A 7256-nucleotide genomic window follows, 5' to 3' on the forward strand; every position below is an offset into this window, starting at 1 on the left:
GAATTAGACACACATTTGGCTAAGAGGAGTTTGAATGGTAGTCTCAGTTGCTGCCGGGAGATTGTAGTTTCAAATCCAGAGAAATGTTGGGGCTACCTTGTTAAGTATCTGGAATGTATTAAAAATGAAGAAAATATTAAGTGGGCACATAATTTTTGGTATCAATGTGTCGATCTGGTGAACAACAACAACAATTTTGCGCCACTTGGCTCCCCTTTGCTTTCACAATCCTCGGAGTAAAATTTTGATGTTGTAATTTAACTTTTTCATTACTGAATATGCATGGTAAATGTGTGGGCTATCTGTTTTTAAGCAGGTGCTAACTAGCAAAGTCAGTAAAACTTTCGGGTGATGATACCATAGGCCTGGGAGTCGAACCCCACCAGCATTAAAGAGTTACTGATCTCATTTAAAACAGACTTACCAAAAAAAAATAAAAATAAAATAAAAATAATATATATATATATATATATATATAGTAATACTCATCTATCCCGGCGCTCTCTCTCTTTCATTGATCAGGTTCTATTTGTGGACACAATATTTATGCCATGCAATTTAAGAGAATAATGACTCCGATCCAACATCAGAAAACACTTGGAGTTTACTGGGAAAAAAATAATAAATAAATAATCACAACGATAATAACCACCTACAAATAATCTCGTGGGTTGCATTAATTCAACACTTTTATCTGTTTAAAGTGTTTTATTTTTTGTGCACACTACTTTTTTATCATTCTCATCTTTTTAATAAAACCCGTTTTCTAGTTAAATTGTTGAATTTGAAGTATTTGAGAGAAATTATAATAGTTACAATAGGCAAATGCATCATTCCGAATTGAAAATTAATTTGAGAAATAATTATTTACGCAGATTTTGATTTTTTTTTATTAATTATATATATTTGTGTAGCATATGTATGTGATTTCTTGAGAATTTTCATTGCAAAATGAATCTTTCACTATGATTTTATTTTTATACAACATTTTTGCTGCACAAGAATCATGCTTTTCCACAGTTTGAAGTATGTTTCTTGTTGCACTACAAGTTTCTTACTGATTTTCTGTTTTCACTATAATGCTACATTATGGATTAAGAATCAGTATATTTATATTACTAAGTTCGTCTTTTCAGCTAGATTATTGGTACAAAATACATTTCTAAAAAATTTAGCACGAGAAATTTCAGTACAACATCAATTTTGCACGGGAAATTCACAAAACTTCATTGCCATGTTGTGCAGAAAAGAGGTTGTCATTGATTAACTCGTAGTGAAATGACCACTCGTCCCTAATACCTCAAAACCAATGGAATTGAAAGACACTTCAAGCTAATACTTTTTACGTACACACAGAAACTAGAAGTTTAAGCGATTATAAGAAAGTGCTCATGTTCTAATTTAGAGTATTACTTGAATTGGATTCCAATCAATTGTGTTTACATGGGCTGCAGTTAACATTTTGGTTGGGATTTTTATTTATAAAAAACTAACTTTTATTAAGGAAAACACTAGAGGGCTTTATATATTTGGGGAAATCCCGACCTCCCCAATACCAATACAGTCACAAAAATCTCTGATTTTTTCAAAAAAAAACGTAAAAAGTTTCCGAATTGACTAGTTACCGAATTTCTAAATGAATAAACAATAAAAAGGGTAAAAGTCTTATAATTCTCGTTGTTTACCAATTTTTAGCGATCTTTTCCGATTTTTTTTATGACAGATAACTTTCTATTCATTTATTTTCATATTTTATTTTTTGAATTGCAAATATTGGTAGGATATTGTAAGATGTAATAAGGGTGATCTTGGACATACCCAACAAAACACTCCCGTACCCCAATTTAAAAAAAAAAAAAAATAAAAATTTAAATCACATTTAGCTTCCTAAATTACCCTTCTTTTTTATTAGATGTACCCAAGATATTTATTGACTAAAACAAGTCATTTACTCTAATGCATTCAGAAAAAAAAAAAAAAAAAAAAGATCTCGGTTTTTTTTTTTTTTTCCTTCTTCTTCTCCAATAACCTCTTATTCTTTTATCTCATCAATAAACATGCAAACACCCACTTTTAATTTAAATCAATCATACCAAAGTAATGAGGATGAATACCAACGGAATGAAGATGAAGAAAAAAATAAAAAATCAAATTTTGATGAATGGGAGAAAGCAGAAGATTATTATACTTTGGATTACTACAATGAACAGATACAAACACCAAACAAAAATGTGAGTTTGTTTGCAATATTAAATAAAGTGCTATTTTTTTTGGGTGCATACTGAGTATAAGAAACCTAAACCATTTTTTTTTTTAAAATTTTACTTTAAACAGCCTCATCTTATTAGTAGTGCATCTCTAGGTATTGGACAAACACTTACATTATTGTTATCATTTAAGATGAGATAATTTATTAAATTCTAATAATTGTAGCAAAACAAATCGGTGGTTAACTCTATTGTTATTCTTATGATTAGGAGCACTCGTGTACAATACGAGAGGAAAAAGATGTGTTTTTATCTCAACACATGCTATATCATCTCAAATCTATCAAGCTTGAATGTTTCTATGGAAGCGGCAAAATTGAACTCAAAATTTTTGAATATTTATTGGAGACTGCAGTGGTACTAGAGAGCATCTATGTGAACGCATCCTCGTCCACAAATGCTAAAGATGCTAAGGAATTGAACAAATTTCATATGGAGCTTCAGTCTCTGCTTAGAGTCTCCACAAATTTAGCAATAATTTTCTCTCCAACCAAGAGACTGTGTGCTTCATTGCTTAACGGTATATACTTGACTATGTAATGGTTTCTGATTTTAGCTTTCCTTGAATTAGTTGTCAATATACTCAATGTGTATACGCTTGAACCCAACTTGGGATTTTTCAACACGTTTGTTCAATATTATTGTGTTTTGTTCGAGCAGAAAAATGAGAGGAGAAATTCAACAAAAACACTACGTGCGTAAATCCACTAACCGATCATCCATTACTATTGAGATACGATTAGTGAGTCTCAATGCAAAACATTGTCGTCGAGTAGTGAGACCAATAGAAGCCTGGATTAGTGAGTTGGAATAGATGCCCAATGTATGGTCTGTGGGACTATAAATCTCAATGTACAAAGCACGGTGCAAAACTGAAACGAGGTTGAATTATGAATCCGACTGGTGGTATATTTAATCTAAGGAAAGTTTTACTTCCAGCGGCAAGAATAGACCAACAAAACTTATCTATTTGTATTCACAGCATGAGAGAACGAAAAATTTCCCCGGCCATAAATTCAGTTTAACTGTGTACAAAGAGATTTGCCTTGCGGATGCACAGACAAATACAAAAGACATATTACATATGGATATCCAAAGCATTAGAAAATTAGTGGTTTCATGCCCAAAGGCTTTGCTGAACTGGTGCTTGCGTCTGAAATCTTAATAATAAACACAACCTCCACACATGATCCTCTTGCATAAAGAAAAGGAATAATTACCAACAAAGAAAAATACAAAAAATTTACAATTTACAAACTACAAGAAATATATCGACCAGTTGCTCTAGCTGTAAAACATTGATACTCTAGCTGCTCTGGTTGCATTCCACGCGTGTTAAATGTGTTGTGGAGTGCGAGATACCCTCTCAAAATATATGATACAATGTAAGTAAAGCTGTAAAATCATAAATGAAGTTGTATGCAAATTGATGTCAAATTGAATATCTATTAGTCCCTGTCTCCAATTTTGACATCTCAATCCAAGGACCCAAAGAACTATCAAGGCTAAGGACTTGTTATTTAAGCAGTAATTCCTTCAGTTAGGTTGTTAAAGAAAAACTTAAACGATAGCAAAGAGTGACAGGTAACCCTAGAGTATCTAAAGATCGGGCTCAAAAGTATGTGAAGAAAAAAAAATGGAACTTAAGAGGACCTATCTCCCTCAAATTGGATTTGTTAAGACCTGAGGTTAGAATTGCGTGGTTTGGTCCTAGCCTAGTTGAACACTTGAATAGCACTTGGCCTTGAACGGATGTGATTGACGTTACTTTTTGTGTTACCGCTCTCGATAAGCCTTCTATCTCCTTACTTCTTTTCATGTTATTTTTGTAGAAATAATCCTATTTGTGTTCCATATCCTGTTAGAACATCATATCCACGATATACTCATCTGCTGCAACCACGCATACATTTGCCTATTTGATATTTGCAAGAGAAAGTTTTATGCAGTTATTATCAACAGAACAACTCTCCATGCATTATTTGTCTTGTATAATTTGTGACTTAGGAAGTTAGTTGACATACCCATTGATATCGAAGGACTAAGATCTCTTATACCAGCCTACAGTGGACCAATGCACCACAACAAAAGTGTATTCATTTGATTAAATGAATTACTGAAAATACAGTTGAGTTTACCTACAAAAGCTAAAGGTATTGAGCACTTACAAGCAGAATGACTGGACCTTCTATGACGTTTCTTCATCGCAATTTCCTTCCTCTTAGGAGGTTGAAGCACAACCTTGATCGCATTATCAAAAACAGCTTTGACATTCTACAAATCAAAACCAATCAGGTAATACATTGTCAAAGAGCATTAGATGAGAACTATTTCTACTTGAAAAATCTTAACATACCCAGGCGCCCTCATTTCCAATCACTAAGAAAAAATCAATACCAATCAAATTCATATAACTAGCGCCTACTTCAAACAACCATTCACCATTCACCAAAATGACTACGCCCAATTCATAAAAAGAACCCAATTCCTTTTTGCAAGGCTCGAAAGGGGTTTTTTTCCACTTTGGATAGAAGTTACAGTGAGGATGAAGAAGAATGTGAAAAGAAACTTTCACTAAAAAAAATGGTATAAAATAGAAGTGTAGTTATTTTGTTTTGGTGTTTTTCTTTTTTTTTTTTAATCCTTCTACCCTTATGGGAAATACCCCAAAAATATATGGGAGATATTATTGGATTTAGGTAGTTATTGGGGTATGACAAAAATTTATGTTAGTTATGGGGTATGGGAGTGCTTTGTTGGGTATGTCCAAGATCACCCTATAACAAGACTTTATATTTACTAGCAAAATGCACGTGCTAGCACTTGGTTAATATTGAAAAGTAAATAAGAAGCACAACAAATATAATAGTTTTAGGTAGATAGTAGATACGTACTTGGAAACTCACATTATAGATTTGCTTATTTTGTTGCAGCTCTTATAAATGAGAACACTTTGATGTAATATATCTTAACCAAAACAATAAATAAATAACACATTGATGTGTGTAAGCACATTATCTAAGATTAAAAATGTGTATACTTGTATATCTGTGCAACATTTTCCAAGATCCAATTCATTTCAATGCAACAACCAGAAAGTATAAAAAAAAGTGTTAACAAAACACCATCATTGGCATACATCTTACAATTAGTATGACATCTTGAATATAGTTTGAACACACTGTTACATCCTAAATCAGTATATTACATCTTTCAATATCTATGTGCAGTTACTGTACAAAGCTAGTGTACTTTGGATCCCATACAATTTCTGAAGGATCATCAGTCCTGCATTAGATAGTCCTACTTGGCACACACAAAAGGGGGAAGTGTAGGCTTATTTTAGTTCTATGCCCTTGTTGGTGGAAAGGTTTCATGAGGTATGACTGACTACTTCATTACAATTTAAAAACAATTAAGTTTACTATCTACTCAAAATTTGAGTGTAAAATCATATTATATGAGATGGTAAGAGTAGCTAAACAGAAACCAATGTCTGCTTGCAGTAGGACTCGGGGTATTCTTTCAGTGGCCCAAATACCCAATCAATTTTTTCATGTTACATTTTAACATCTATAATTACAACAGAGGAGTTGGGATGTTCTTCAGTTATGACGTTGACACATATCCTAATATGCTTATGGCCAACCATCCTGCATCTTTGCTACTTATTAACATTAACAGGACTTCATCAGTAAACCTAGGCTGACCTTAGTTGTATTATCTAAAAAATCAAATAAAATATCATTCGAATCAAAGTACGTAACAATCGAAAAATAGAAAAGCAAAAAACGGGTGGAAACCTCAACTAAATAGTATAACAGAGTAATAGACCTTCAGGTACATAAACTTAAGTATATATGATATTGTGCGTGAAGACACGGATTAGAACAAATGAAACCCTTTAAAAAAACCCTCAATAACCATTGACATTGGCATTTCTGTAAAAATTTAAAGTTTGAATTTTTTATGTGTTAGAAAATTTTTATTGTGCTTTTATTTGACGGGAAGATTAATAATAATTTCAAATTGACAAAACTGGTTTAGTTATTACGTGGATACTTTTTGATAAGCATTTCGAGTTTTTAACATTTATATGTATATAATATATTATGTATATGCGCCCTTTGGGTGCAAATAGAATGAGTCTTTAAGAAACTTGATTGTTTGTAAGCCAATTGGGAGCCATTGAGAAAGATCAAAAGCATAAACACTACGCATATATTTTTTTTTGCCAATTTTATAACCAAACATGGTAAAATAGAACAAAAACAATCACCATTTTAAAGCAAAATATTTGTTCGTCCATGTTTTCTCCAATCATTTTACAACAACGAATACAAAACAAAGAGCATGCTCAAAAAGTAAACAGATGAAGTCCTTCCTTTGTCAATTGTCATGTGATGAAGTTGCAGGAACATTTGGTGGTCTAATAAAATAACACTTGTGCTAAGTCCATTAGATGAACCTGCAGTCCCAAATGGAACAGTAGTGTACACACTCAGAGATGTATTGCTCGATTTCCACCTTCTTCTTTCCTAATTGGGGAGCTTCACACTATAAAAAACATACATATGTGTCGCCACCAACGTCACTCCATAACCTATTGGTGCATTCTCTTCTCTTTGTTGGTCCTTTGTTTGGTTGTTCTTATTCACCACCCTGCAAGTATATGTGCTAGTTAGACTACCATGTAAATAATGTGAACAACTAAATGTGCAAATGACATGTAGGTTTTTTCTTGAGAGGCCATTGCATCCGGTCATCCCTCCGACGTGATTCTAGACTAATAAAACTTGTTATAAGCTTTTTTTTTTTTCTTTTTCTTTGCTTGAGGGTTTAAAAACGAATGTTGAGTGTAGTGCTATGACCTCAAACCCAAACTACATCAACCAGGCTCTGTCGTAAGGTTTTGGTTGTCATCTACGAAATATTTAATTCAATAGAAGCACATTATTACAATATGAACTTTGGATCGTAGGCACTGTT

This window comes from Coptis chinensis, chromosome 8 (assembly GCF_015680905.1).
Source record: "Coptis chinensis isolate HL-2020 chromosome 8, ASM1568090v1, whole genome shotgun sequence".
Lineage (NCBI taxonomy): Eukaryota > Viridiplantae > Streptophyta > Magnoliopsida > Ranunculales > Ranunculaceae > Coptis > Coptis chinensis.